Source organism: Lygodium microphyllum, chromosome 3 (assembly GCF_053477565.2).
Source record: "Lygodium microphyllum isolate KBCC chromosome 3, Lygodium_microphyllum_v1.1.10, whole genome shotgun sequence".
Lineage (NCBI taxonomy): Eukaryota > Viridiplantae > Streptophyta > Polypodiopsida > Schizaeales > Lygodiaceae > Lygodium > Lygodium microphyllum.
Window position 1 is genome coordinate 187,086,735 of NC_141137.1, and position 7,821 is coordinate 187,094,555.

The 7,821-nt window shown below is 40.1% G+C and overlaps 1 pseudogene; it reads left to right on the plus strand.

Annotated features, from left to right (window-relative positions):
• Nucleotides 1-1,017: 1,017 nt before the first annotated feature.
• LOC148039307 (25S ribosomal RNA) lies at nucleotides 1,018-3,679 on the plus strand (annotated as a pseudogene).
• The last annotated feature ends 4,142 nt before the right edge of the window (nucleotides 3,680-7,821 follow it).

Consider the following 7,821-nt stretch of genomic DNA (forward strand, 5'->3'; position numbering starts at 1 on the left):
AGGTGTTGGCGGAGCAGGGGGCATGGCACGTTGGCGGACCAAGGGGCGGCGCTGAAATCACGAGGCAGGGGGGGCGGCGCTTGCTACCATGAGGGGGGGAGGGGCCTTCCCTTTTATAGTGGGGAGGGGGGGTTTATGGGGGGGAGAGACGGCTGTTCAACGGCCACCACCCCTCCACTTGGGTGCATGCCCCCCTCTCCCTCTTTTACTCCCTCTCTCTCTCTCTCCCCCTGACATGCTGTCGGTGGGGAGAGAGAGGGAGAGGTAAAAATTTTTGAATTAAATTTAAACATTTTATGACTCAACACATTGTGTGTTATATGGATGAATTAACACCTGAGATATTCTATGACTCAACACATTGTGTGTTATATGGATGATATGATACAAGAGTTTCATGGATCATTGCCAATTGGCATGGAGATCCGAATGGACACACAAGACCAATAAAGTAGAGGATTTTTTAACCATCGACTTCTAGCAGATCCATATCATCCAGCACAAAGTAATCAATCACCACATCAAAATAGTCGATGGAGAATTATGTGCTTCACCTAAACCTTGTACAATACCTGCATGTACAAAAAAAATACTTGCATCATGAATCCCTTTTAACAAAAAATATCTTGATAACTACATGAATAGAAGCAACACAAAATAGGGCCAGTTTACCTATAAGCTGATCTGCTGAAGATAATATTGAATCGTTGCTTATGAAAACCCATTGCAAATGATGGACAAAAGAAAACATCAATCCCATCAAACATAAAAGTCACTAATTAAATTAATAAATTTGGCACCACAAAATATGGCAGATTTACCCGTAAATTAAGCTACAAAATCTCTGCTCTACCTTGTTTTAAGTGTTGCAACAATAATTGATCCTTAAGTTAGAACTAGAATCAAACCCTATTATAAAGATAGTAGAAAAGAGAAAATGCAAAGAGAAAGAAAGAGAGTGTGTATAAGTATGCGAGAGAGAGAAAGAAATATGCACCTATCCAATCTTGCCCAAATTGATCTCTGCAAAAGACAATAGCAAGAGTTAGTATTTACATTAAGGTATATTGAAAAAATAATAGAAAAGAGAAAACATAGAGAAAGAAAGAGAGAGGGACAGAGAGATGAGCACTTATGCAATATCACCCAAAATGATCTCTGCAATAAAACAACAACAAAGGTTAGAACTAACATAATGTTGTATTGAAAAGAAAACAATAAAAAAAAACCCAAATAGAGAGAGAGAGATTAACACCTTTGTCTGTTGCTCCAAATAAACTCTACAGGAAAACAACAATTAGAACCAACATCAATTTCTATTGAAAACACAACATAAAAGAGAAACAACACATAGAGAGAGGAGGGAAAGAAAGGAGTAAAACTCTCCAAAAAAAGGGAAGAAATACGAGGTGAGAGAAACTCAAATTTTGTGCACTATTCATTCTCCCTTTTTTTAAATCCCCCACTACCTCTTTTTTAATTAAAAACCCAAGATTTGGAGAGAGAAGATTCACCCTCCATGGATGTCAACATCTAGCCTTCCTATTGGACAATCCAAAAGGCCCACATATTAAACTATATTATTTTTAAGGGCCCATTTGTGAGTTTATTTTTTTCCTAATGAAATCATTTGCCACACTTGGGTATAGGTGCAAAAGACTAATCAAACCATCTAGTAGTTGGTTCCCTCCAAAGTTTCCCTCAGGATAGTTAGAGCTCCTCGTAGTTTTATCAGGTAAAGCGAATGATTAGAGGCATCAGGAGTGAAACACCCTCGACTTATTCTCAAACTTTAAATAGGTAAGTGGCCAAGGTTGCTTTGTTGAACCTCGGCATGGAATGCAAGCTCCAAGTGGGCCATCTTTTGTAAGAGAAATGGGTGATGTGGGATGAATCAAAAGCTAGGTTACAGTGCTGAATTACGCACTAATGTAGATCCCACAAAGGGTGTTGATTGATTGCAAGACACAGAGTGGTCATGGAAGTCGAGATCCGCTAAGGAGTGTGTAACAACTCACTTGTCGAATCAACTAGCCTTGAAAATGGATGGTACTGAAGCATGAGACCTATACCCGATCACCGGGGTGAGTACGAGGCCTCGACGAGTAGGAGGGCTTGGAGATCATGGCGCAGCTCTAAGCATGAAATCGAGTGGAAGAACCCCTAGTACAGATCTTGGTGGTAGTAGCAAATATTCAAATGAGAACTTTGAAGACTAAAGTGGGGAAATGTTCCATGTGAACATCAATTCAACATGGGTTAGTGGATCGAAAGAGATGGGGCAATCCTATGCCAAGGGTGCAATGTGTGTTGCTCATTGAAAGGGAATTGGACTAATATTCTCAAACTGGGACATGGCAGTGGTGGACAAAAATGTAACCAAATCCGGAGACACCAGCATGGGCCTCGAGAAGAGATCTCCTTTCCTTTTAATAGCCCGCTCACAATGAAATTGGATCACTCGAAGATAGGGTCCCGCAGGAGCGGGGCTGATAAAGCACATCACGTCTCACATTGTCCGGTGCACCCCCGGTAGCTCATGAAAATTTGGAGGAGTGAATGGTGATCATGCCTGGTCGTACTCATAACTGCATCAAGTCTCCAAGGTAAACATCCTCTAATCGTCACTCGATAGAATAATGTAGGCAAGGAAAGTTGGTAAAGTGGATCCATAACTTCGGGAAAAGGATCAGCTTCTTGACCTCAGAGACTATCGAGGGTTTGTCCAGAGCTACCCAATGGTGAGGGCGGCCTCCGGATGCCAATTGGGTGACAAGGCTAGAACGTAATTCCATGTAGGGAGGCCCTCCCTAGGCAGTGAATAGTTGTCTTAGAACTAGTATGGACAAGGAGATTTCGATTGTTTAAGTAAAACAAAGAATTGTGATGGTCCTTGCGGATGTTAATGCAATGTAATTTCTGCCTAGTTCTCTGAATGTTAATGTGAATAAATTCAACCAAGTACAAGTAAACGACGAGAGTAACTATGACTCTCTTAAGGTAGCCAAATGCCTCGTCATCTAATTAGTGATGTGCATGAATGGATTAATGAGATTCACACTATCCCTATTTACTATCTAGCGAAACCATCGCCATGGAAACGAGCTTGGAAGAATAAAGGGAAATAGGTAGGAGCCTTTGGCGCAAGTGAAATACCACTAATTTTAATGTCATTTTACTTACTCTGTGAGGTGGAGATAGGGCTTGACCCCTACTTCTAGTCTTAAGGCGCGCTCACGTGTTGATCTAGGTAGAAGACATTGTCAGGTGGGGAGTTTGGCTAGGGCGGCATATCTAATATAAGATAATGTAGGTGTCCTAAGATGAGCTCAACGAGAATAGAAATCTCATGTGGAATAAAAGGGTAAAAGCTCATTTGATTTTGATTTTGATTTTCAATACATATACAAACTACGAAAGCATGGCCTATCGATCCTTTAGTGTTTTGGAATTTGAAGCTAGAGTTGTCAAAAAAGATACCACATGGATAACTAGCTTGTAAGTAGTAACTAATAAATACAAACTAATAATTAAAATTTAAGAAGTAACTAATAATAAGAAAATAATAATTATTTAAGTATTTAAGTATTTAATTGGTTGTTAATTATAATTTAATTGGTTAATTATCAAAAATTTTATGTATTACCAGTTAATTGATTAGTTAATTAATATAACTAATGATTTAATTTTACATATTACTAATGAATCTTAAATTAATTAGTAGTTATTAATTTCAATATTAATTAGAAATTATTTTTTAAACATTAATTGATAATTCATTAATTATTAGCTAATTATATATATATATGCAAGAGGCATCGGAAGTGGCGGTGGCAGCGTCAACCGGATGGTGGTGGAATCGACGACATTACAAGAGGGAGTGCGAATGGTGGCAACATAGCAGGTAGGGCAACGACATTGCAGGGAGGTGGGTGACAACAATACCAGGTGAGAGAGAGAGAGAGAGAGAGAGAGAGAGAGAGAGAGAGAGAGAGAGAGAGAGAGAGAGAGAGAGAGAGAGAGAGCAAAAAAAACTTCCCCATAAGGGGGCACGGATGCCCCCTTTTGAGGGGAAAATTTTTTGATCCCCCTCCAACTAACTAATTAGTTTTTTAATGAAATTATTTAGTTAAAAAATTTGTTAATCTTTAATAATTAGTTAGAAATTTTAGTATTTAATTTAAAAATTATAAATAGTTAGTAACTAATGATTACTTTTTTAGTCTATAACTAGCTAAAATAGTTATTAATTAATCAAAATATTAGTAATTAAATTATTAATTAATAATTAGTACACAGCTAATAGCTAGTTTAGTAATTATTAATTAATTTTTTATCTGTTGAGAAATGAGTGCCCTGGTACAAACACTAGTTGAGCAAAAATTTACTCTTGCCAAGAAGAATGCGTCGTCAGGAGCCCCTTATCAGCAACGAGGGCCTAGGACTTACTGCGGTGAACCTTTCTTTTTAGGGATAAAGAAAAACACATATTGTATGCTTTCTCTCTTTCCCCCTCTCTCTCATCACTCTTTCTCTCTCTCACCTTCACCTATAAAAGGATCCATCTCCCCTTTTCACATTGTGAATTGTTCCCACGATCCTCGATATGTGGCTTTCTCTCTCTATTCCTCCCTCACTCTCTCCCCTTTTCTCTCCTTTATTTATAAAAGGACCCCCTTTTCTCTCTCTATTCCTCCCTCACTCTCCCCTTTTCTCTCTCCTTTATTTATAAAAGGACCCCCTCCCGTTGCAATTCATGTTCATGTTTTCTGTCCCCTACCCTCAGCACGATTCTCTCTCTCCCCCTCTCTCTCTCCACACCTCTCTCTCTCTCTCTCTCTCTCTCTCTCTCAGCCACACATACTCTCTCACACATTTCTATCCCAGGATTTCCCCCTCTCTCTCTCTCCCTCTCCCTCTCCCTCTCCCTCTCCCTCTCCCTCTCTCTCTTTCTCTTTCTCTTTCTCTTTCTATGGCTCCCTATCTATCCCCACCTTCCTCCCTCTCTATCTCTCCTCCGTCCTTCCTCCCTCTCTATCTCTCCTCCGTCCCCCCTTTCTCTCTCTCTCTCTCTCTCTCTCTCTCATCCCAATATTTCATCTCTTCCCCTCCCTCCCCCTCTCTCTCTCTCTCTCTCTCTCTCTCTCTCTCTCTCTCTCTCTCTCTCATCACAATATGTGATCTCTCCCTTCCCCTTCTCTCTCTCTCCCTACCTCCCCCTTCACACACACACACACACACACACACTCTCTCTCTCTCTCTCTCTCTCTCTCTCTCTCTCCAATGTCTTTATAGGAAAGTCTCTACTTGGATTTTTTCCTACTCGAGTACTGTGTTTACGTATATCACAATTGATATTTGATTGTAGAAAATCAAGGAAGCAATATATCTTGCAAGAAGTAACCCTAAACCCCTTCATCATGATTGAATAGGATTTCAAAAGACAAGATCGTGTCACCCTTTTTGAGGGTGATGAAAGGATAGTAGAAGGTTTAATTCAACAAACATTTCCCTCGCGGAGCTTGCTCCCTAGATGAATGGGAGTTCTTGTCATTGCCGTGCATCAGAGAGATGGGAAGGCATGTGGCAAAGGCAATACTGAGATTGACATTGAGGAAAATGCAATTGTGCAATGGCCAATGGAACAAATGGTAAGTAGCCCCTCTCTTCATTTTTGTTATGGCTGATTTATCTCCTCCTGTTACCCTAATTTGAATTATTGTTTGCAGGAAAGAGAGTGATGACCGGATGCGTCTCTGAGGACACTTGACTTGCATCCACAACCTAGAGCAGGACATGACGTTGTCACCACCAGTAGCATGCAATCGCAAGGGGGGAGTCTCCCTCCAAAAACAAGAGAGAGAGCGACACAAATGCTATCATTGACATCTACTGAGCTACATGCAGTCATTGCACTTGCATGTGGGGAAGGAGTGACATCAAGAGAAGGTGGACATGCTTCAATGACTCAAATGAGGAAGGGAAAAAGAAAGATCATAGTATCGAAGAGTGATACTAATGAGAGGAAAGTTATGACCATGAAAGCATTAAGTCCTTTAGTCCACAACACGGGCATGGTTGTATGCAAAGCAAGAAGAAGCGAATGCAAAGAGTTGAAAAGTAGCACATGATAGAGGTTGCAGATACAATTGGTGAGACCACTCTCACAATCACTTGCGATAAACGTATTGTGCAAGTATGCATTGATGAAGACTAGTTGGAAATGTTGATGCTGAGTACTTATAAGAGATGGTACATCCATCCCTTTGCCACCCATCCCATTCTGTCATTTGGTTTCCATGCCTACAATAAAACAAGTCACATCAAGGTACAAGTAATTCTTAGAGTTCCTTTTTAGCAATGGGTACATCAGAGGAATGAGTATATTCATAGTATCATTAGAGACTCCAAGAAACTAGTGCAAAGAGCTTGATGATACGATTAGAAATGAGTGGGACCCCCATTGGCAAAAGAAGCACGAGGGCTTTGAGGCAGAAATCAGTGGCATTGATTGGGCCTTTTTGCCAGATTGCATATTTTATATTTGGGATGGTAACCATCAACTAAAAACATGTATAAATGAGATATGCACATGTGAGTGACCCTAAACCATAGGACCTTAACATTTTGCAATGTCTTTGTTTCTTATGTCATCATTAACATAATTGATTGTTTGCAACAACCTTTCTAGATAACGCTAGGCAACATGTGCATGTTGATTGTCACCTTGTGAAAATGACAAGTGTGGTAGAGGGGGAGATTTTGTCAACTATATCTCATATGAATAAGTATGCAATTGGACCATTTCCTCATATGCTTGGATTTCCTTTATGTGATAAGGGTCACGTGGATAATGAAATATGCATGAGACCTTGATATAGAACATACATAGGCTGGCATAGAAGGAGGTTGTCCATATCTCATATCCATACCTTGTTTGCAAAGAAAGGATGCTAGGTAGGTTGACCATACAACTATTTTTGACAAGTTAACTAATAATGCAAAGACATGGATAAAAGCACATAGAAATCTAGCACCTATTTCCGCATGGTACAAGGCACCATTGATTGCACTTTCCCACATCATGTGGAAGGTAGGTAGTTCTTCAAGCTAACTTAACAATGTTTTTTCTAATGCATTTTTTTCCAATGCAATAATGTTATCCTTAATTACCAAAGTGTAGGACGAGTATGATATGGCGGTGCCGCCAATCAAACAGAAGCAGACACAGCTCTCCGACTCTGAGTTTAGAACGAAGTGGGGCGAGGCATGCTATAGTGTTAATGAAAAACTCATTAAAAAACTCAATGTTTGCTAAGAGTTGTAGACCCCAGTCTTGGAGAGAAGTGGTATCAGTAAGGTGTTGAGATATTGAGCTCCTCTCGTAATATGCCAGGGTGACCGTTGTGCATTTATGTCACCGACTTGTTAGCTGCTGATGCGGTTGGTACACCGCCCATGAATAATAGCTAGATGACAACTATCCTTATCTACTCTAGTTCGTGGCTTAGTTAGTATGCCACCTTAGTTAGTTGATTTTGGTTTGAGACCCATATATAGGGTTCTTCTATTTCTTTGTACTTGAGTTCTTTTTGGCTTACACAACTAAGAAGAGGAAAACTGTTTTTAGCCTCCACCTTTGTGTGTATTCCCCCATTGTGTAAGTGAGAAAGCTATAAGTGAGACTCCTTCCTTCTCTCCCACAATCTTGACATGGTAACAGATCGTGATTCGTGGTAAGGAGCTCAAGAAAGAAAATCAAGTTCGCGGTGTAAGAGGACCAGTGTTGCTTTCATTTTTTGAGTTTGGGAGCAAGTCTCT